Here is a 24104-nt window from a genome sequence, read left to right as displayed (position 1 = left end):
GGTTTTCACAGATGAAAAGATGCAACATCTGAAAATAAGTATTCAAACTGAATTTTCAGCCTTTCTTAGCATTAGAGCACAGTTGATATCTGGTTGAAAAAATACATTCCAGTGACAATCACTTCCCTGTTATTCTCTGGATTTGCTCAGTTCAATGGTATTCGATACTTGTCCTTCTAAAGGCTAGCAACAGACTAAAATTTCACCTGGTACATCTAAAAGTTACCTGTAAAATCTTCCGATAGTCTTTTTGGATCTCATATTTACACAGGAATTGCCTTGTGTTTGTTCTCTGACAAACATACCTCTTGTGATATAATCACTGTTAAGGTTTTATTCAGGAGCCATTTTTTCCCCTTCAAGTATTTATGGATTTGTGGCCATTTTGCCCAATTCATGTTTAAATAATGTTTTTCCTCCTTTGTGTTCCAAACCGTAACTTATGTCTATCCAGCATGGACAGCACTGCGTGTCAAACGCAGAACTGTTTGTCTTTGCCATCAGCCTGTCTCCTGCTGTCCTTTTCCTCTGTTTCTCTGAAAAGCAGCACTGCAGCACAAAAATATCTGCTAAAACAAACAAGCAAACAAACAAAAGACCCCCCAAAAGTAAAAAAAGTAAAGGCCTACAGAGTTTCTGCCAAGACGTGAAGTGACACAGATGTTATCCCATAACCTCAGTTTGCAGGCAGGGCCACTCAGCTGGAATGGTTTCAATGACAGGTCGCATTTTGCATTTCTCTGAGCAAAAGCCAAACATCTTTTGGAGTCCAAACGTCTTTCGTACTGTTCTCAGATATGGGCACTATTGGAAACCTTTTATAAAACGGGTCATTCATCCAGTATAACCGAAAAGCTTCTCATCTAGTTACTCGTGTTACAGGACAAAAACTGTATTGAACTTGCAGAAATTTTTGACGTGTTATCTCTGTGATGTCGTCTTAAGTAAAACATCTGGGCAGACTCCAGAAAAACATAAAAGAAATTTTAATTAAATCCTTCCTTGTCGTTAATTTCTTGAAAGTGGGTAACCCTTCATAACGGTTTTTAATGGCGATTTTGCTGAACCACTTAAGAAAATCACCTCAAAAAGAAGTAACCACCCAGCAGCGAGGGGCAGGCTGGGCACCGCGACCCGCCGGGCGGGAGGAGCTCTGCCCCTCCGAGGGAGCGGAAGCCGCCGGTTCGCCTCTCTCCCCCTCCCGCAGGCCCCACCGGGAGAGGCCGCAGGGCCGCCGGCCCCCGGGCAGGCCGGCAGTCAGTCCCCTCCCGCACCCAGCGGGAGGCACCGCCCAGCCGAGCCGCTGACACCGGCGCTCTCAGCGCTCCGCACCGACAGGACTACAACTCCCGGCCGCCCCCGGGAGCAAAGCCATCTCCCGCCGCGGGGGCGGCTGGGAAGTGTGGGCATCCCCTCCCTTTGCTCGGCCGCCGCCCGCGGGCCGAGTCCCCGCCTGCGGCGGGAGTGGAGCGGGGCGGAGCGGCCGCGGCGCCGCGCAGCGAGGCGGGAGGCGGGCGGCCCTCCCGCGCCCAGGGGCGGGGAGCGCGGCGCCGGCCCCGCCCGTGGCGCTCCGTGGAGCTGTTCAGCGCCCAGGTGCTGAGTCTCCCGCCGGCTTACGGACGCTCCGCGGCGCTCCCTTCCCGGCGCTCCCCTCCCGGCGCTCCGCGGCGCGGCCATGGCTCCGGCGCTCAGCCGCCTCCGCCAGGCACTCTGAGCACCCGCCCGCCCGCCGCGCCCCGGCGTGGATGCAGCAGCTTCAGGCGCCCCTGGCTCCGCGGGGGAACGCGGCAGGTAAAGTCTCTTCCTCTCCGCCCATCCGCATTGTATCCCCAGCCGCCCTTCTGCTCCGCGGGGCCCGGCTCGAGGGGCTTTTGCCGAGCCGAGAGCCGGCCGCTGGCGGAAAGGAGGGTTGTCTGGCCGGGAGCGAGCACCGCGAGGGGACGGCGGGGAACAAAGCGGCGCAGTGCATATGCTTTTTTAAGTAGTTTCATTATTTTGATTTCCGGGGGCTGAGGAAGGGAAAAAAAAAGAGAGGGATGGCTGGTTAACTGCAAATATCTGTGCCTAGTTACATGCAGGAAAAAAAAAAAAAACCCTCCTCTTGGAATCATGTTCCTATTCTCATGGTTCAGCAATGGAAAAGATAAAGGCAGTGTTTGTCATACAGGTAGTGCTACAGTCAAGACTGCAAAATGGTTTCCTTGAATACCTTCCTCAGCTGTATTGCTTGTACAGATTTTGCACAGCAGTAATTTCTTACTTATTTCTGTGTGATTACTGGCCCCAGCGAAGAGCTAGGACAAGCAGCAAAAGGCGAGAGGCAAACCAGCATGCACAGTGCTTCTGTGAAAAGGTGTCAGAAAAGGGAGGAAAAAATTACACTATTTAAGGCCAAATGACAAGTCACAGCCTACATGAAGTCATTTACAGCCAAGCATTGTGTTGCTATGTCTGATGCTTCAGGCTTCCTCTTATTGCTGGATGATGAATAGGGAATTGAGCAAGCATATTAAACATGCATAATCAAGCAGCAAGTGTTCTTATCTGCCTCTATGTGTAGTAGCTTCTGTTGTCTAAGGATTGGTGAGTATTCCTTAACTATTGATAGACTGTATGTTTTAACCTAGATAGAGTAGGCTGCAGCTGTAGCTTTGGGGTTTTTTTTATGTTGGTAATACAGGTGGACCTACAATTTCTCGGATTGACATAGGAAGGGGTAGGCTGGCAAAACTCATCACTTTTCTCAGGTGTAGACAGTGCGAAAAGTTTAACCTGGGAGACTGCATGCAGCCAGACCAGGAACTTGCACCGATTCTATGCTGATTTTGACAAGATACTGAAGAACCAAACTAAGATTAAAAAACTGCTTCCTTTAGAAAACCAGATGCCATTTAATTAGCATACTCTTAACACTTGTGTCCTGTATTGAGAAAGAATTTATTTGTATATAAGGCATCCTCCACTCCCCACGTTGCTATATAATGTATTAAACCAGAGAGAGCCACAAAGGCAATTGCTGAGATCAGTTAAGGCAGGTGTTTAAAAGCAAGTTGATGGGACTCCCGTCAGTTCCCATGTGATTAAAGATTCTTCAGTCTGGACAGAAACTTATGACTTCTCCTATTTAATTGACTTGAGGTTTTTTTGTACTAACAATTTTAAGGTTCATGTATGTAATGCATTTCCAGGAAACCATGCATTCCATTTGTCTTATATAGGCTGCAGTTTAGCAGGTTTTGTGCTTTAATAAAAAGAAATAGAACAGTTTGGGTACCATCTCACAGTCATCACATATCGAAAAGCTCTCCTTCCAATAGGCACCTTGGACATGCAGGGGCTTAACATCAGGCCCTTAAAAGTAGCCTTTTAAGGATCGAGTTAATATATAATAGCACGTTACTGTAAAATTAAAAACCCATTTGTGCATATAACTGTATATAAGGCAAGCTTCCCCTCTCCACTAGAATTAAAAGATTTCCTGACATAGCTCCTCCCTGCCTCTGTCTTTTAGTCTCAGCACCATAGGAGCCTCAGAGCATGTGACCAGCTATGTGTGATTTTAAGCTATGCTATTGAATTTTTTCCACGGGGAACAATTACTATAGACTGACAAGTCAACCATTTTGATCTTAACAGATCTAGCTGTGTTTAGTGATGGTAACTATAGCATGCATTGCTTAACCCAGTCTGAATATCTCACTGTGGCAGTTTGCTTCTAATTTAAAAGGACGCTGTTAAGCCTTAAAATAGGTTCTCATTTTTGGGTAGGAATGAAAGAGGCTTAATACCAGAAGGACACTGTAGACATTTCAGTTGCTGCTGCCTGCAACAGCCCTTGAGAAGCCAGTAAAACAGCAGAAGAGCTGAGCAGCGTGCTCTGACCACACCCCTGCATTGCCATAATTCATCAACCCAGACCCTGTGCTTACTGCCACATTCGGATTTTTACCTGGTCAGTCAGGACAAAGACAAAGCTGCTTTGTGCTAATGAAGCTAGCAGAGCATGCTTTTAATAGCGCTAACGGTCTGGTCTTCCCAAAATATTTTTAAAAGGACACTTCTGTTACCTCGTCATTGTTTATGCTAAAGGCTATTGCAAATAGAACATTTATACTAATTGCTTACATGTCAGCTTGGGCAATAAACAATCAATGTTTTTCTGATGTAGGATCCGCTGCAACTTTCTCTGTGCAGTTATTATGCATTCAGCACAGCACAATAAATCTCAAGTTGCAATCTCTTTGTGGAAATGTTTATTTTAACTTCTACAGTAGACTGCTGAAGTAATGGAAATGTTTCCATTACACTTAAGTAAAAGCCTATTTTTCAAAAAGACATGCACAAAAAACCGACCTGGAAATATTTAACATCAGAGCCACTGTTATGATCACACTGTACAGCAATTCAGTAACGGTTTGAGTCTTTTTTTCTTTAAACACTGAATAATCCTTAAAAGCACAATCTGTACAAAAATGCAATAGTTAAAAATCAATATGTGCTATTGAAAAGCAGAGACCAGTACTTCTTTACTGCTAACTGTATGAGGGAGACAAGACACATCCCTTTATGAAAGAGAACCAAAGTACCCTGTATTACCAAAAAAGAAAATCTTTTCATATGCAGTTCTATTCCCTGGATTGTGGCTGAGACAGCCTATATAAGTATTCTACAATTCTAAAAAGAGAAAAAATAACTTCATACATTGTATAGTGCCAGTTTTCTGTTTGAATTCTAGCAATGCTTGGTATTAAATGTAACTAGATTTTACTTATGCTCATAATTGCCTTTAAATTGTTAGTATGATACTCCCAAGTCTACACTTCAAAGAAGATATTTAAATGCACAACACAATAAGCAGTTATTGAACTGCTTCCTCTTACAAGACAGGGCCTGCTAACTTAAAAGGAGTAATCGCAGTGACCTGCTTCAAGTAGCAAGTAAGATTCTCAGTAATTTTTGAAGGTATAGCTCCTAACTTGCAAATATTTAACTATAGATTTTAAGCATTTGTAGTAAGTTCTCCACGACACTCAGGAGTAAACAGAAGAAAATTGTAGCCACTCTCCAAGCATGATTGCTATAATCATATACTTTCATGTATCACAGGCCAAGCTCACTGTAAAACCTCAGAAAATGTTAGACTACAGTTGAATTGTGCCGTTGCTGTGAAAAGGAACAGTCCATAATTTGAGCTGACAATACAATGCTGACAAAGATTCGTGTGGAAACATTCAATCCATTCCATTTTGTCTTGAACAGCTAGTTTCTGAGAAATGGATAGTTTGGGGATGGTATGCAGAATGAATGCAGATTTTACTTCTTGATTAAGTTCTACTCAACTTTGTTTCTAGTGCTTGGCAGAGGGGTAAGAAAAGGAAGAAGATGGCATAGAGGGCAAGCCCTGCACATACGGTTGTATTTATCCATTGGGAAGTTACCAGCTTTTGGCGATTCCTGACTTATTCAGGCAAATACTGCCCTTCGATGGCTATGCTGTCAGGGTCATTCAGCTTTTGCTCTAAAAGCAGGCAGAATGCTGCCATACCTTAGTGAAGTGACCAGCAAACATCCTCTTAAGTCAAAACAGGAACAAGTAACTTCATGATTATAGAAAATCTTAGAGAAGGTGAGGGAAACTGAGAAATCTCTGTCTTGAAACTTGTGCTACAAGTTTGAGGTTTAACAAGTATATTTAAAGAACATAAAGAAAGTCCTCTGTGTGTGAGGTGACCCCAGTCTCCTCAACGGGAAAGGACGCCTGGGCAGCATGCCTGCTGCTCTCTGTGATTATCCCTGCTGGCTGCTGGCCTACTGGGCTTCAGGTTAAATGCTACATTGTAGTTTGTATTCTACACTCACATGCTATTCTACAGATAGCATAGATGAGGTGCCTGGACTAGGATCTGTTTATAAGACCATCAAAAAATAACTTATTCTGGCCTTCTTCATGTTTCTTTTTTGAGACTTGTCTGAGGCCGCTATAAAAAAAATGGGGTTTTTTGTTTAGTTTTTGTTTTTCTTAATCTCTTGCCTCTTGTCCTCAAAAAATGCAACTTAACAAAATTTAGAAATACAGCCATCTTAGGTATTCCATATAAAACACACACAGGACCAAACTCTCTAACATTTCTGAAATAGCCATAATTTCCATTAGCTTCAGTTTAAAATGGCTATACAGTCTTTAGATTTGGACCCAAGATGTCTCAGACATCACAACAGAAGAGACATCTATGCACAACCATACAACATTCCACTCAGAAGGAGCTTAGCCTTTGCTTGTCCACTTAGCTTTATGCCTGTAGATAGGGACTATTCTCACTTATGTTTGCAATCAGAGAGCAGCTCTTGTGAATTTGTTTAGTATCTTTGCTTTGGAAGTGCTTTAACATTTCAGCATTGAAAATGTATACAGAGTGCATAAACATTAAATTGGCATCCTAAAAATATGGACACAATTCTGAAAGGTACCCTTTGTTAATGTTCCCACAGCATCTGTTGAACCTTGTGCTTTGGAAACCAGCATCTGACCTATGACACAGCTCAACTACAGATTTAGAACAAAATCTAACAGTTCTGTTCAGTATTGAGATAATCTGAAAAGCATTTTCTTCAGATAATCAAGAGTATGTTTACTCCAGAGGTATGTTACCAGAGAATGGAGTAAAATTTGACAACATAAGATGAGAGGTTCTGATTTAAATATGAAGTGCATCAAGGCTTAGACTTGTATCACTGTGTCACGAGAAAAATACCACAAGACGTACCAGGAGTTCAGTATGAACTGCAGAGAGCGTGTCATAGGCACTGTTCTGGGTAGCTGAATGCTGTTCCAAAGAACACACTTCAGGAAGAAGTTTAACGTGTTTACTGTACAATCACACCACCTCCCGCTCCCTGACTTGCTACAAAGCATCAACTTGAGCCGGATTCTATTATTGTTACATAATTTCAAAGTTAAACTACATACAGCTCCTTAAATTCGAAAGCTGAGACAACAAATGCAAGGCAAGTCTTTTCTCTGCAGTACTTAAGACTTCTGTCAACTACTATAACTCAAGCACAATCTATTTCAGTATTAACAACAGCAAAAATAACCCCTAAAGTGACAAGCCATATCTGCCACTCAAAAGTATACAAGCTTTTAATATATTTAAAAAACTGACTCCAGGAGAAGAGATTCCATCTGTTCCTCTTGACTGTTTCTAAATGAGTTAACATTTGATTAACAGTTTTGCTTCAATGCAGGGTTTTTTTTGTGTGTGTGTTTTGTTCTTTCCCATGCATATTGTGCTTCAAGCACAGTAGAAGCTATTCACTTCTAAACAAGATGTCTTGCTTTAATCTCCTCTCTGCCAAAAGAGGAGTTTAGTAGTCACCTTACTCAAACATTGACAAAGCCATGTTGGAAAAAGAGGTAAAAATTCATAGACTCCTTTAGGGTAACTGCAAAGAGGGTAGCAAAAAGATCCATGATCACTCGCCTCAGGAGGTTGTGCAACTTTGTTTTATTTACTAAGCAGTTACTGGATGGAGAAAAGGCAGAGTTTAACGCTGCCTGGGAAGAGATAATATTATTTCAAATAAATTACTAGCTATCGGTTGAGAGCTGTGGCTTTCTATAAAGGCTACTGCACCCTTCCCATACTGCTAAGCAGAACTGCCTGTCACAGATACTGAAAACAATGAGAAGTCCTGTCTCAGTGAGAGATGACAAGTGAAGATTCATTAAAATAGTGAGTGTTCCCTGAAACACTTCAAATATCACAGACTGGAAGAAAAACTCTCCAGTTCCTGACTTCTTGGCACAATTACTTCTGTGAAAGCAGTACTGCCATGCAGATGAGAGATCAGAGTTTCATAGCTTTTTCTATTGAAGTGCTTCACCAAGCTCAAAGCTGAACTTCACTGATGATCCTACCAGTAAAAGGAAAAGACAGAGACACTAGAACTAAACACAACATAGACAGGAGTCTCTTATCCAAGCTAAAAATCTCACAGAGACAAATGAAGAAAGACAAGAATCTTGTTAATTTATTATCTCTGTGTGGGCAAATCTAGTCAGAGGGTAGAGAGACGTTTGTGTTCTCTTGTCCCCATGAGAGGAAAGAAGGGTAAAAACAATGTTGGAATCCCTTCGTGCCTCTTTGAGAGAGAACAAGAGGGAAGATGAGACCCTGACAGTGCCCATAATCAATTCCGAAGCAGGAGTGCATATTTTGCTGACATACACTGGAGATGAAGATTATTGCTAGTCCTAGAGGATACACATGCCATCGATTTCATGATGAAACTTAAAGCTCTCCAAAGCTTTAACTTTAAGCTGCATGTCCCTTTCAAGCATGGCAAGACAATGCAAAAGTAAAGATGACTGCATAATCAAAAAACAACACTTAATTGTTTCTAGTCCTGGTGAAACTTTTCTTACTCCCACACCAAAGGTGGAAAAATTACTGAAAAAAGCCTGTCCTGATAAAGTGCAATTATGCAGATGACTCCCGTTGCTGCCAGAGTACCAGCTATATGATAAAAATTCCTTTGAAAGAACTATATACAGTGGAAATGAAGCATGATAAGTAGGCTACCACAAACTGGCAGACCTGATTCCATACTGCTGTAAATGCATATTTGGGTATAAAACTATTTTTATTCACTGAGGGAAGGCCCTGAATTTGTCATTTTCAGCTTCCATGTTAAGCTATTAATTTTCAAATAACATGAGTGACAGAAATAGATAATTGGCACTTTTCAAAAGCCAGCCTTCTGACCACTTCTCAGAACCTCCAGCTTTAGCCCAATATTGTCCTGTTTATGTCTTCCAAAGAAAAACAGTAATGAATCCAAGGTACACAAAGTGAAAAGGTACAGGCACAGCTGAATCTTTATTGAACAGAAGTACACAGAAACCTTTACTGAAAGTTTCTCTGGCACACAGGCTGCTGATGCACACATCTAACAACTAATTACATTCGTCTGCTTTTGGGTCCTGGAAGAAAAGGCTCTGGAACACAAGAGTCAGTCTATAGGTGCAGAACACTACCTTACGAGATCACTAGGTCAGCACAAAATAAGTGTTCTTGCGTGTTTGCTGTTTTGACTTTCAAAGACAGTCTGCTCAAGTAACTTACAACAAATACGAAGAGTTCATCTCTGCCAGCTGATATGACGCTTGATTTTGTTATTTCACAATGGTAAGGTCCTTCAAGTTTCATTTTTACATTAACCTTGCAGATTCTGTATGCTAAACTTTCTCGGAAAGAAAAAGCTAACCCCGGTCCTAAAAGAGAATGAAACAAAAAACCCATGTAGGCTTCCATTCAGGTCAATCATTCTCCTTAGGTCTTCATGCTTTCAACTACTATTTTTCCCCACTATTTTCTCTCACACAAACAAGTTTCAAATGTCACACCAAAGAGGGGAAAAGGGATTTTCAATTTCTCTAGTTATTGTAAATAACTGCTCCATTACACCCATTCATTCCTTCACCTGGTGGTCTGCCAGCAGCTACCTACAATTGTTAGAAAGGGTTCCACAACCTATCCACAAAAACCTCTTTCTTCTATGCAATCTTAGTTTCAAATGTAGGTATTTCTTTCCCATAGAAAGCTAGGAAAATCCTGACAGATGGAAGAACCAGTAAACAGCTTCAGCCCTGGGAAGGCTGCATATTAACTCTATGTCAAGCAGAGATTACAGCTCTAATTTCATAATCTGCCTATGAAGAGCTACTTCTGACCACGCTACAGGGCCCAGCTCCAGATTTCTCCATTCAGAACTTATGCAGTCTTTATGTCTGTGCCACAACACAAGTTATATTATATCATATCATATCATTCATTTTTATAGAATATAGAAAGTTACTTAATCTAACTTCTTATTGAACCCATTGTAAGTAAATGGAACAGCCTGCCTTGTTTAACACAGTATGAAAAAGATTAATAAGCTCTACACAGTGATGTTTCTATTACTTTAGGATGTAGCAGATGAGCATTTCTTGGCAACTGGAAGTGTGACTGATTAAATAGTTTTACTGTAAAACTAATGAGAATACAATGTAACAATTACAATGAAGCTAAAGCTTCTGTATTTTCCACTTCCTTAACTATATTGGTTCAAATTTTGACTGGTTTGTTAGCAGGAATTCTTTTTGTTAACTGAGATTATTTAAAGCACAACAATTTGAAATATTGTGAGGCCTAATGATTTTTTTTGTCCCCCAGAGGGAATTCTTTGAGAGATTCCTTTTAGCTAATAGGATGCTAAGTAGCAACTAGCTCCTTCTAGCCTAGCATGTAAGTGGATTTTAAAGTGCTGTTAAAATACTCTTCCGATCACATTCTGGTGGATAGTTTTATTCTTCTGCAGGAAGTTTACTTGTTATTTTCAGCACAGTAAATTAACATAGGCAGTGTGTTCACCTAACAATGATGACATTCCTTAATATTAATGGGATAATGCTTAGTCTGAACCTGGACTACGGAGTCCATCTGGTAACAAGGAGGGAAGATAAGCTGTAGTTCACCAGCTTCTGTCTGCAGCTTTCTTGGGGTTGACTACTTGTTCTTTTTTAGCATAAGATATCTGCAGCTTCACTTAATGTGAGGAAAAGTTTATTAGTTACCAGTTCAGTTGCAGACTTCTGGACATTTTCAAATTCATCTGCCTCTCATAGTCATTCGTAAGGCTTGTCATGACCACACATGAGAACCTCACTTAGTTTTGGAGACTATACCACTGGAATTATTATACTAGCATAAATTCCACCAATATAGTAATACAACTTTAACTTCCTAGCCAGAACAGGCTCATCTATTATGAACATACCTTTACCAGCATAACACCACCACAATGGGAGAAGACCCATTTCAGCTGCAAGGGTTTAGTTTGGAAACAAACCTTCCTTGGATAGACAGTCCCTCACTAGAGGTACTAAATGACAGGTCTAAATTTACCCAGGAGGTCATAAGTACAGTGGGGAAATAAAATCGAGCTTACTGATTATTAATTACTGCTGTAAGCACACTCAGTTTTCTTTATCATTAACAAATAACAAGTAGAAAAGACCCTTAGAAGATGACAAACAGTAACATCTAACATGCAAATCAGTGTCCCAGGAGTTTTAGTCTCCTGGGGCCTTCTTCATGAGGACAGCTGCCAGCTACAGATGCTTGGCTGACTAATTGGCACTAGTGATAAACAATATTTGAATTTGTCCAGGAAAGGAGCAGAATGTCTGAGAAAGGCTTATCAACATACATTAAAAAAAACCCCTCTATCTTTGTTGAAATTCTTATCTGTGCGATTCATTTCTACCCCTAAAAACTCCACTAACACAAAGCAGTGGTTTAGAATGCTCTAGACACTACCTAAATGAAGCTCAGATATGGGCAGATTATAAAGCAGGTACAGTGTACAAAAATAAAACAAATCACTATTATAATAAAGGACAGTATACACTTGGGGCTTCATAAAGCAATTCTGTATTCAGTCTTGACCAGCTTACAAGCAAGCAGAACTTTTCATCAAAAAGATTGCTAGGTTAGCAATATGCCAGCCCTTGAGCTACAAGACAATCTATCTTATCTGTAACACTGATACTGCTGAAGAGAAGTTGTTCTCTAACTTCTTGACAAAAGATATCAATCTTATGTTTCTCAGGAGCTATTACCTGACTTACATAATATCTGAAAGTATTTAGATGCCTCTTTCAGGGATTTTAAAGAACAGAGTAAGCAACACACAGAACTGGATTAGACTTTCCATGCATTCAGATATGCACCTTCCAGACAAAAAAAATCAGGAGCAAGCTAGGTTGTGAAACTGAGTAAAATTACTTTAAAAAAAATCAGGAAAAGAGATGAAGTGATAGACAAATTTTGAAAGAACCTGGGAAAAGAAGGAGGCTGAAGAAAGCAACTTAAGTGTCAAGGACTGAATAGAGAGGATGAAATATACGATATATGTGTGCAGCAACAACTGTTTTAAAAGCTTCTGAATAAAAAATTAACAGCTGCTAGCGTACTCTGTAGGACTTGCATCTAGTCTGAGCAGGAGAGCTGTTAAGACAGCGAGCCAGCAAGACAGATGGCTGGTGAAGGAACTGACACTGCAAGAGCTAGAACATTCAGTAGAGAGGGAAAACAACAGCTATACCCATGAAGGAACTGCTGCCAAGCACATAAGTGAATTGAGAGGAATCATGTAATTTCAACAGTTCCTATAAAAATGTGGAGCATGTGCTGAACTGCAGGCAATGTATAAAGCCCCAAGCCCAACAGTTCAGCATGGGTGCAGGAGCAAAGGGATAATGGAATAATTAAAAGGTCAAGCATTACCAGAAAAAACCAGCAGCAAATAGTTCAGAGATGTAAAAGTGATTTCACAAGTGAGTACAGAAAATGCTCAATAGATGTAAGGACTGAAAAGATAAATCTATCACTTAAAATTAATTTGCAAAAAGCTAGCTCTTGAGAAGCTAAGACCTGTGACATCCTCCCCCCCCCATTTAAAGTCTGCCTAGTAAGACGAAAATAGTTTCCACAAAGCTTGCATTTCTCATAGCTACAGGTTTACTATCAGCAGGATTCCAGACATTCATAACAGTCAACTGCAATAGCTGTATCTTGAGACCCACTTAATATCTGCAATCAAGTTTCCACACAATTTCAAGTACTTTTAGTATAACCGACTTCTCTTCACATTTGAAAAAAAAAAAAAACAAACCTGGAAAATTGGCCGTAACATATTCTTGGAAACAGAGTGACTTAAATGTACAAGGGATGGGGGCTGCAGGAAGAACAAGTTTGAGAACTGAACAGTTTTGCATGTGCAGGGAGATGTCCTGAGATCTCATGAAAATTGATTTCACGTTTTATTAGCACTGCATACCATTGTAAGAAGCAATAGTTCTGACAAAAGAAAAAAAGAGATACATAATAATACCCAAAATGGGCACTTAAAAAAAAAGTTTCTACATTAACTACTCATTAGTGAATTTACAACCTTTCCAGCTCATTACTGCTGCCATTCATTGTGAACAAGAGGAAAACTGTATCCTTCTTTTGAGTTCTGTGACAGTGTTTATGTATTTAAGGGTGCATTACTACACAGATATACACTTCGGTACATGCTATTTTCATGAAACATGTACTGTATACTATTAAGAGTGTTTAAGCTCTACCATTCTAGAGGAAAAGCTCATTGTTGAAGACAGCTCTTCCAAAACTCTTTAAACTGTGCTGTGACTTTTACCACTGCTACAGAAGAAAAAAGGCTGTGGCATGGACAAGCGGAATATTAAAAATCCTGTCAAATTTCTTACAGAATAAGATTATCTTTCTGGTATTTGGAAAATTAGATTACTTTCCAAGATGCAGAAAGATTTTTAATACACAGGCCAGGCAACCTAATTAAATAAACAGCATGGGATGGCTCCAAAACATTATAGATCACACATTAATGCAAAAAGGCAACATAATTATGACGTACCCACCCCGGACTTTTGGGTACATAAAATAGATTTAAACAAATCACTGATGTAATAATGAGTACAAAAATCATCATCAGAATGACAAAAATAAGTCAGTGCGACTGACAAAAACTAATTAATATGCTTAAGGTTTAGAAGAAAAAAAAGTTTGAGTCATCATCAGCAAGACCATCTAAATCTGCTACTAATCAAGCTACTTTAAAGAGGCATGTAGTACAAGTCTTAGATGAAACCGTTCTCTCTGAAAACTATAGAGAACTTGTATATTAATTGGAGGCCTCTTCTATTAAGTGGAAAGAGGCTCACAGAGAGCTCAACCCCCCTGCCAAAAGCCCCACTGCCTATCTACAGATATATCAGAAATTAAAACACACTTTTTTGTTATTTTCCTTCTTCTTCAGGCCACCTCACGTTTCCTTTCCCTTCCCTAGCTCTCGGTTGCATTCCAGTTCTGCTGGAGGCAGCAGCACCAGCCCCGGTGAGGGGGCAGCAAAGCCATCACTGCTGCAATGGGTGCCAGGGGGGCCTCGGTGACAAAACTGCCACAGGGCCCAGCAGGCAACATCAGCCTCTCTTCTGCATCCCAGAGAGCATTACTATCTCTCCTCACAGCGCTCACTTAATGCGGGTAAGTTCTGCCAGGCTCACACTCACACCTCTGGTTCTGCACCTCAGTCACTTCCCAGTTTAGGAGCTGGTAGAGCTGCACTAACAGTCAGCAAGCCAGCCAGCCAGTTTGGCAATAATAAAGATGGCATGGCTTACTCACCACAATCTGTTAAGACATTAAGGCACCTTTTTACTGGTTTAAAAACTGGTTGTGGTATTAGAAGTTTGTTACATAGTATTATAAGGATCTAGGTAAGGTAAAGCAAGGCTATTCCTCAAGAGGGCACTGACACTTTACTTCTGAAGCTAGCGTTAGATACCTCCAAACAAATATAATATTGAGAAGAATAACATACGGACTATACTTCATCTGGAGGACACCAGCTGATGTGTCGCTCTTCAGCAGGGCCAGACACCTGGCTCCCAGGAACAGGAGAATCTTTCCGTCACCGAACCGCCTCACGGCGCCGACCGCCGCCACCTTCAATCCCCTCAGCCCCACCCGCCGCTCTGATTGGTGCTTTCCAGCCGTGTCTCCGCCCCCGCTGCCGAGCAGCCAATCAGAGCGAGGGCGGGGAGGAAAGCGAGTTCTCTGCGGCCGCCATTGCAGCGCCCTCGGAGCAGCGAGGGCGGGCTGGCTGGGTGGGTGCGCGTGCCGCCTCCTGCAGGGCGGGAAGTCCGTGCGCAGTGCCCAAACGCAGCTGCCTTTGTTCGCCTCTTCCTCAGTCTTATCACACCAGCCTTGCAGAAGAAGGTTAAAAAGAAAAAGACAAAAGCCTTGATGAGCGCAGGCAGCGGAGGGAGCGGCTGAGGAGAGGTGTTGAGCAGAAGGGCCTGCGGGGTGTCCTGGGCTCCCTGCTCCTCAGACGGTTTATTTCAGTTCCTGGTGCTCGCTTGGTTTCGTTTCTCCAGTGTCGTCCTTCGAAATTAACCCTGCTAGGCAGCATGGAGCAAAGGTATTTCAATGGCAGTAGATTTATTAAATGATTTACTGAATAATTTGCTACTAGCTAAGCAATGTTTTAGTAGGGAGATTATGTAAAGTGCTAAGTCTTTGGGGTTTTTTTGTTGGTGTGCAGATCCCTCAGGCTGTACCAAGCTGAGATCAAAGGAGGGTGGTGGCTGTTTTTGCTGAAAGGGCAAGTCTGAGGTGACAGTAGGGTAGACGTGTCCATTTTCAGTGCACTTCATGAGTCACCAGCCCATCTCACAACACCTGGAGTTACTCAAAGGAAGAACAGGTGATAAATGAGTCTTACAGGGCACTTTCTTTCTGCTGAATTTACTGAAACAAGAAGGCAGTGCAGTCTGTCTGCCATCCTCCTCCCTTCAGTGGGTGAACCTGCAAGTTGGGTGAGCGCTTGATCCTTGAGAGGCGGCTGGGCTGGACCTCTGCTATGAGTCTCTGTGTCAGGTTTTATCGAGACAGTGCATTTTAGGAGCTTGTGATCGAACGGTTCTGTGTTGTGCTTGCTCAAGGGGCAGGAGGGAAACATTATATTACACCCACTTAAAGGTACTTGCTAATGAATGTCTTAATTATATGCTAGGGTATTAGAAGGATTTTACTGAAGTCCCTGATGGTTTTGCTGTCTCATAAGAATCACCTATGTTTAGATAAGCTAGAATTAACATGATGTCTTTAAAAAGTCTACATTTGTAACTGGGGTAAAGATAGTTTGTGTTAAGAAAATAACATGTTTAAATTTTCAGGGCAGGTTGTAGCAGGGGAAAGCCAAACACTTCCACATTAGATGTCATGCACATAACAGATGCTTAGAGGCTTGTTGTTATAGCCCTGGTCACAGCATGGAAAAAGGTCTGATGATTCCAGTTTTCTGTATGGCAGTTCAGGGAACTAATGGAAACCGACTTTTTGGATGAACTGGCCAAAACTGTCATTTGAGTTCTACAGTCGAACATAAAAGTGCAAGCAACTGCTGTGCCGCTAAATTCAAATATCCACGAAGAAACTTCAAAACCAAAACAAGTTCTATTCATGTCTTTGGGACAAAGAAGTGTGCTGAAGGCAGAATTTTGGCCTTGTTATTCCATGATTTATATAAAAGTTCGCAGTTGTAAAAGCTTAAAAATGTAATTCAGTCTCATTTTGCACAGCAGTTGTTTTTAGGAAGTGATTCCTGGAGTGTGCGTTAAAGCCACGTGATACCAACCTAGTGCACTTAAATAACGAATGGCTATGTTCTCTTTGGCAATTGTATAAATTATCAGTTGGATGAATATTCTGTTGTTGGCTTTTTTGCCCATGTCATGTAAACTCAGTTCATTTACATAGATTCAACGCTATTTGGTTACAGGGAAGAAAGGTGTGAGGGATTGCTACATTTTCTTTCAGACCAGCTCACTGTTCTGGCTCCCATCTGCTGTCACTAGCAGCGCTGAGGCTGACATCAGTGAGGAACTGGCAAAAGGAAGAGGTGCTCAGATAAGAGGGGCCAAACCCAAATTGGTGCATGGACAGGACCAGTAAATGTAGTAGTAATAGCAAGCTTTGCCATGTAGATATTAGGTTGGTGCAAAAGTAATTGTGGTTTTTGCATTGTTGAAATTTGCCATTTGATATTGGAATACATTCTGAAATAAATATGGTTATATTATACACCATTTTAATGTGCTTTTCTGGCTTTATGTTTTTCTGCTACCGACTTACTACCTGCTGTTTACTTGATATTTATTTTAGACTATGGAGATGCTGTTAGACAAAAAGCAAATTTGAGCAATTTCTTATTCAAGTGTACAGTGCAGGGGTGGTTCAAGGAGTTTCACAAAGGAGATGAGAGCCTTGAAAATGAGGAGCGTAGTGCCTGGACATTGGAGGTTGACAAGGACCAGCTGAGAGCAATCATCGAAGCTGGTCCTCTTACGACTACATGAGAAGTTGCCGAAGAACTCAGCGTCGACCATTCTACAGTCATTCAGCATTTGAAGCAAATTGGAAAGGTGAAAAAGCTTGAGAAGTGCGTGCCTCATGAACTGAGCGAGAATCAAAAAAATCATTGAGGTGTCATCTTCTCTTATTCTGTGCAACAACAGTGAACCATTTCTCGATTGGATTGTGATGTGTGACGGAGAGTGGATTTTATATGACAACTGGCAATGACCAGCTCAGTGGTTGGACTGAGGAGAACCACTAAAGCACTTCCAAAAGTCAAACTTGAACCAAAAAAAGGTCATGATCACTATTTGGTGGTCTGCTGCAATCTGATCCACTACAGCGTTCTGAATCCTGGTGAAACCATTCAATCTGAGAAATATGCTCAGAAAATTGATGAGATGCACCAAAAACTGCAATGCCTGCAGCCAGCATTGGTCAACAGAAAGGGCCTGATTCTTCTCCATGACAGTACCTGACCACATGTCACATAACCAATGCTTCAAAACTCGAACTAATTGGGCTACGAATTTTTGCCTCATCCACCATATTCACCTGACCTGTCACCAACCGACTACCACTTCTTCAAGCGTCTTGACAACTTTTTGCAGGGAAAATACTTCCACAATCAGTAGGATGCAGAAAATGCTTTCCAAGAGTTCACTGAATCCTGAAGCACAGATTTTTATGCTACAGGAATAAACGAACTTATTTCTCATTGGCAAAAATGTGTTGATTGTAGTGGTTTGTATTTTGATTTATAAAGGTGTGTTTGAACCTATTTATAATGATTTAAAATTCATGGTCCAAAACTGCAATTACTTTTTTACCAACTTAATAGATTTATCCAGTAGATTTATTCAGTCTGTTCTAGGTTGCCTCTTGTGTTGTTCCTGCCCTGGTAGAAATACATAGTGTCAGCAGTCCCAAAACCTTTAATGGCTGCAGTGTTGGCTTTGAGCATAGAAAAACAGATTTTTAAGAGTTTGGAGCCAGGTTTTCAAGTACTTGGCATCTATAATTGGGGGTGGATTTTCGAAAGAGATTAGCACTGACTGTTCTGAGCTCTTGTTAAGATTTGTCCATTTAGGTTTTGTGCCTAACTGAACTGATCAGTTGAAAATCTGATCGCTATGGCCAAGCATGACGTTCTCAGAATGCCATGGGGGCAGTGATAACATGTTAAAAGAAACAAACAAAGCCAACACCAAGCCAAACCACCCCCCGCCCCCCCCCGCCCCGAAAGAGCCTGAACATATGCACACACAAAAAAACCCACCAAAACCCAACAACAACAACAAAAAACCCACAAAAAACCAGCCATACAGCAACCCCCCTTGCAGTTTAGTACCCAAAGTTGCCACCCAGCACAGAGTAAGAGGAGGTTGAGCTCTCTGGTACGTGCAGACAGATAATAGTCTATCTTGAGACCAAACTTAACAGTAACTATTGTTTTGCTACATCTGTTCTGGCTGTGTGTTTATTTAAAGTATAAGCTTTTGTGAAAGGGAGGCTGCTAGTTATCCAAGTGCAAAGTGTCATATGTGTTTGGGAAAGTACGGGAGTGAAATGCTTTAATTAAAATTTACTTAAGTAACCATTAGTAATGTGAGTTCTGAGATAACACTGCTTCTGGAGTTGTGCTGCCTTCCAACCTAGAGTGTGGGCTTCACATTTGTTTCCCCTTCACTGTAGTCACTGGTGCAATTCCTTCTGAGTTTGATTTGGCAGTGTTGAGTCCTGTGTTAAAATAGGTGCAGTACAAACAAATTTAATCTTTTTTTTTCATAAGTGGCTATTTTGAAAGAGTCCCCAGGAAGTTTTAGTGCTAAACATCATGGTGTCATCACCCGTTCATCCAGGCTACAGACTGCAGTTTGTCTCAGATGCAGAGATCTACGATTTCTGTAGTTCTGTGTAATGCATAGCACTTGTATGGTAACAAGGTCAAGCAGTTTGGTATCATAATGTTTATTTAAGTTGTGAGCATAATGTCTAAGCTACACTTCAAAAAAAAATCTGATGTGGGAGCATATTTTCTGCTTTAGTGTTTGGGGCTGCAGAGCCATGCTTGGTTTGAAGATGATGCAAGTCAGTGCTGCTACACCCAGTTTTTAGCTGCATCAGTTCCTTGGGTTAGTTGACTGTGCAGGGCTGCTTGAGGTGCTAGTGTCAGTGTGAAGGATGTGGTGAAAGTGCATATAATAGGAGATAAGACATGCAAAACAGTGATTTCTGATGGCTGAACAGGTTCACAGTAGCCGAGTCAAAATTTATGTGAACATATGAAAATGGACTTGCACATAGTTTAGTTACTCCTTGCCATTTGGAATAGTTGATTGAATTATTAAATGTCATCTTGCATTTAAATCTGTCCAGTTTTCTGCTCTGGTTTACTTTAAAACCGGAAAAAATCATTTAAGTGTTCTAGGTGCTATGGAGACAGTGCTGATGTCAGAAATGTTTTCAGTGGGAGCCTGGAAAAGGGGAACAGATGGCTTCAGTTACTGCGGAAAAGGGTTGGTTGTTGGTGCATAACAGAGCAGTGGGGCTCGGTACAGAGTTGCTGAGCTGGCAGTGGACGTGGGAAACTGTTGGGAAGGCAGCAGAGCTTGTGGAGAGGCAGAGGTTGGCTTACCCCTGTGCTGTGTTAATGAAACTCAGTTTCTTTTGTCCCATTGTGTCCACGCAGGCTGGAGCTGCACCACATGGCTGCGTTAGCTTGAATTGGTGCCAGCTCAGGTGCCCGTATTCATCACTGACTTGGGCCAGATTACATTGCCTGTTCAACTCTGGCTTTTATTCTCTGCCAGTGTATTATGAAGTATCTTTCTGATACTTGGGTTGTCTTGACATTTATAGACCTTTATTTTCTAGGTGGTTTCTCAACTCCTGGGGCTTCTCAAAGAACTGAGGAGCCAGGGGTGGAGGGGTATAGGTGTAGCTGGAAGTGCTGCTGTTAATTAAGTAACTGCTTGTTTTTCTTTGGCATTGAACTCTTGGCTGACATTAGATGCTGTTGCTATCAATAACTTGTCACAGTATGTTGAACTGAACTGTAGCAAAAACCAGAAACAGAACCCCCAGAAAAGCTTTCCAGATCTCAGACTTCTCCCTCACTCTGAGAAAAACCCCTTCCTCTGAGAAGCTTGGATTGGATTTGCTGCAGTTAACATCAATGCAGAACTCTGCTGCTAAGGTCATTTACTTGGTTCTTGAGTTATCCACCCTGCGTGGTTTCCCTACGTGCCTCTTAAGTACACTTGTGACAGGATCTTTCCAGCTATTTCCGAATAAAGCTGCTTAGTTGTGGTCTGTTCTGCCTTATCTCTTGCCTCACTTGCTGTTTGTTTTTATTCGGAACTACAAACGAGCAGTCAAAAGTGTCTTAGTTGTTTATTTGTTAAGCTTTCTAACAAGCCTCTTTTGTTTCACCTTCCCTTATGTTTAGAAGAAGCTGCCTCTAAATATCCCTTGAGGTCACCATCTTCCTTTCAAGTCCATCCTTTTGAAACTCTCATTTGCTGGGATATCTATAAAGCCTTTACAGTGATTAAACAGTGCTTATCGTGATGTTCAAAATCATCTTGTTACTTGTATTTTCCAGTCACTGTGTTGTCTAAAAATAAAATGAAAGATCCTGTAAGCTCTTCACTGCAGAGATTGTCTTTCTGTACGAGTGTTTAACACAGCAGGGCCCAGATATCTAGGCAGGGGCTTGAGAAAGAAATGAAAAAGGTTTCCGGGTATCAATTATTTTTGATAGGAAGGTAAGTGTAAGGTGCCTTCAGGGATCATTTCTTCATAATGAAATGTGCATTAATGCTAACAATATGCAATCGTTTTTAATCAGGCTGACATGCCTACAATGTGAAGGACATTTTTTTTATATTACTGGTATGTAGGGCAGCAGCAGCATTTACGTGAGCTAGAATGGGCTATGTGACAACATGATTCTGTGCTCGAAAGCTACAATTATGCTGTAACTTCAAAATCCAGAATTCAAGATTAGAAGAGGCTGAGAATTTCTACATTTGATTGGCTTAGGCTGGAAGCTGGGGAAGAAGCAGTTTGCCTTTTATGCGTTCTGTCAGCTCCAACAATGCTAACCCAGGGAAGTGTCATCTCCCTAGACTCTCTTCAGACAAAAGTACTATAGGGCAATAATGAATCTCAAAAGAAACTCATGATTGGAAAAAGCAGTGTTTTGCATATAAATGTTTCTAATGGAGCTGTGAGCATCAATCTTGTGCTCTGTTACTTTGAAATGTGAATCCCTGTGCTTTTAGTGATTCAAGACATGAAAGGTGTTATTTATTTTAATTTCTGTTATGTTCCTTATAAAATATTAAATAATCCTTTGGCATCAGAAAGTATTATTAGGCCTTTAAGACTGCACAGAAATATTGTTGATAACTTCAAAAGCTTAAGTTACTAATGGAAGGCATATGTAAACCAGAATAAAGTACAATTCACGAGAGCTGTAGCTAATAGCTATTTGCGATGGCATTCTGCGTAGCATACTTTGTTTTCCATAGCAAATCCTTTTAGAAATGGTGAAGAATTATCTGTGGAAAACGTACCACTTTGTAGGTAATAGAAAGCATACACATTGTTTAGCTTTATTTCTAAGTGTTTGGGTTGTGTGAGGCGCTGCACTGTCCCCTGATGTGAAAACTGGTAACTTCAAATATTTTTAACTACCAGTACGTTCTGTGAATATAAAGCCATGCTTTAAATACTCCAGTGTTTGTCTGTTCATGATAGTCTTTTTCTACAGTTTAATTACGGTTAAAATTTTAAAACTGGCATGGATTTATCAGTAAAGTGACCTTTTCTGGTAGTATCTTGGAGAGAACAAGGACAAAGAAACAGGTGTTCTGGCAAGAAGTTCAAAATAGAATAGTTGGCAGTAGTTCCAAAGGCCAAGGCGAACAGCCAGGTTACACTTCTGGGAGGGTATTCCCTGTGTCTGGCTGGTGCAGCTGCAGCATAAACACGTGGTCCGCACAGCACCTGAGCTATCGCCTGCACAACCCTCCTTGTCAGTGGAGAGAGAAAAGCACTTCAGTGTGCGGTTCGTTCCAGCTCTGTGAATGGAGTGAAAGCAGCTGCTTCACGGGGAGCAGAGCCGTCTGCCCTGTTGGGCCCAGAAAGCTGTTTGTAGGAGAACAGCACAACACATCTGGTTGTGTCTCATATCACTTCAGTTGATCTTTAAACTACAGATGTCTGTCCGGAGTATGCTTAAAGTAGGACAGATTTGTTTGGAATAGGTTTCGTACTCAAACACACCACTTGTGACAGGTTGCAGTTACCAACACATAGCGCAGCTGAACAACACTCACCTCTTCACAAGGAGATGCAGCGGCACCAAGACGCGCTTGTTCTAGTAAAGTGCATAACATCATTCTTTCATTTTGAAAAGTGAAGCATTTGGTTATTGACTGTCTGTATTTGGTTATTGACTGTCTGTCCCTTCTTTTTGTTGTCACGTGGATGTTGGTGTGTTGTATGGTTAATTCTAATGACTGTGCTAGAGGCAACAATTAATTAAAGTAAAACATAACTAAAAGGAAGTATGGAGAAACAAAGTGTCTAGGGAGAGCATTGTAGCATTACTGAAAAACTAAAGCACACACAATTTTTGATATAAATAACAAGAAGACTTGCAGTTTCCAAAGTTATTTGCTCTTGTCTTGCTTGCTCAGGTGAACCGTGATAAGAAGTATAACGTGCTATAGAAATCAGTGTTTTTTGAATCCGTAAAGGCTGGTACCTGTGAGGTTATGAATACTGAAGTTTTGTGGAATGATGGTAAGAAGTAATCAGTTTGACATTGCCGTGTCCTGCTTATGTGTCTACAGTAAATGTCGTAGCATGGATTTCTTCAGCCTTAATCCAAAAGCTCTGCGTCAGTCTCTCAGATGGCTGTTGTGCCCCAGCAAAGCACATTTGCTTTGCAGAAGATAAATGACCATGGGCACCTGTCATTTGTTGCAGTAGCTGTTAAACCTGTTATGTGAATAATGTCCGGTGATAGTGAAACTTGAATTTCATACCTTATTATTCAGTTTACGTGATGTTAAGAGCCTTCTCTAGAAAGAAATACTTACTGCTCTCTATTTTCGGCTTGATAATTATGGAGAAAATAAAATATCTGCATATATTACTTTAGTTTGGATAAGCACTGAAACTGTTAAATGCTTAGTTAGAACTTCAAACACTTTTAACTAACATTAGTGTAGCCCTACAAAAGAAGACACACTGAAAAGTAAGTAAAACACAACATTTTGTGTTGGATAGGATGAAGGGAAAATACTCTGTAAAGGGTATGGGTTCATAATTTGAGTTACACAGAAATACATAGATTGGCAAAGCAGCACCATCCCATTGATACTAATGTGATGCTGGTTTTGACTGTTCTGATCCAAAGACCGGGATTTCCTGCTGTCAACCTTCCTTTTGCTAAGAATCAACAGGTAGGATGGTTTGGTTTTGCAGTTTAGTATCTCTTTTCAGAGGTGTGGGAGGTGTCCACATTCTGTATTAGCGTGTGAGAGAGACTTATTTATGCATACTTATATGGATTATGTATATGCAATTAGATACATAACAGATTAAATTGTTGAGGTTGTGTTGTTTTTTCCTCCTCTTTTCCCAAGACCTGTTTATATAAGTTGCATAGAATTTGCTGAGAATATGTGAACCTGTGTGTGTGTATATATATCTCTATATATCTACCAGTGCATTAGTTATATTGTATGATATTTATTTGGATACTTAAGTGTATTCGTCATATAAAAATTGTAGTCAGTAGCACTAGAGTTAGATCCCATTCTGCTTTCATGTAAAAGGACCAAGGAACCAGTGTTTCTTTTGTCTTTCTCAAGAGATGAATACGAGTTCTGATGTTAAGGCTTTGAAGTTGGCTGACCTGCACACTGTCATTTCCAATGAGAGGGCGATGAGCTTAGAGAGGTAGGATGTGTGAAAGAAATGAACTTAACCTGCTGTGTGAAGATTGTTCTTAATTAAAGGTTTAGGAACCTTAGGTTGAGAGAATACAGTCATTGTGATCTTGAACTTTTCTAGAGCTCCCAGTTCAGGCTTCTG

The 24104-nt window shown here is 41.1% G+C and overlaps 1 protein-coding gene and 1 long non-coding RNA gene across 5 annotated transcripts in view; one reads left to right on the top strand and one right to left on the bottom strand.

The window, feature by feature from the left end:
• The window catches only part of LOC139829046 (uncharacterized), a 56644-nt gene extending 42063 nt beyond the window's left edge, over positions 1-14581 (bottom strand). Inside the window, exon 1 of the long non-coding RNA XR_011741263.1 lies at positions 14452-14581. This is a non-coding gene — a long non-coding RNA (uncharacterized lncRNA). The remainder of the gene's footprint in view (positions 1-14451) is intronic.
• SMPD3 (sphingomyelin phosphodiesterase 3) overlaps positions 1526-24104 on the top strand; it is a 99474-nt gene continuing 76895 nt past the window's right edge. For 2 of the 4 annotated variants that reach the window (XM_065847937.2, XM_071814394.1), the window contains exon 1: positions 1526-1791. The gene's annotated coding sequence lies outside the window, so the exon portion shown is untranslated. Of the gene's footprint in view, positions 1792-13950; positions 14115-14850; positions 15052-24104 lie in introns of those variants that run through there. The other 2 variants (XM_071814395.1, XM_065847938.2) reach the window with 2 other exon arrangements.

The sequence above is a fragment of the Patagioenas fasciata genome, chromosome 13 (assembly GCF_037038585.1).
Source record: "Patagioenas fasciata isolate bPatFas1 chromosome 13, bPatFas1.hap1, whole genome shotgun sequence".
In the NCBI taxonomy this organism is placed as follows: domain Eukaryota; kingdom Metazoa; phylum Chordata; class Aves; order Columbiformes; family Columbidae; genus Patagioenas; species Patagioenas fasciata.
This window is presented reverse-complemented; position numbering and strand designations above follow the sequence as displayed.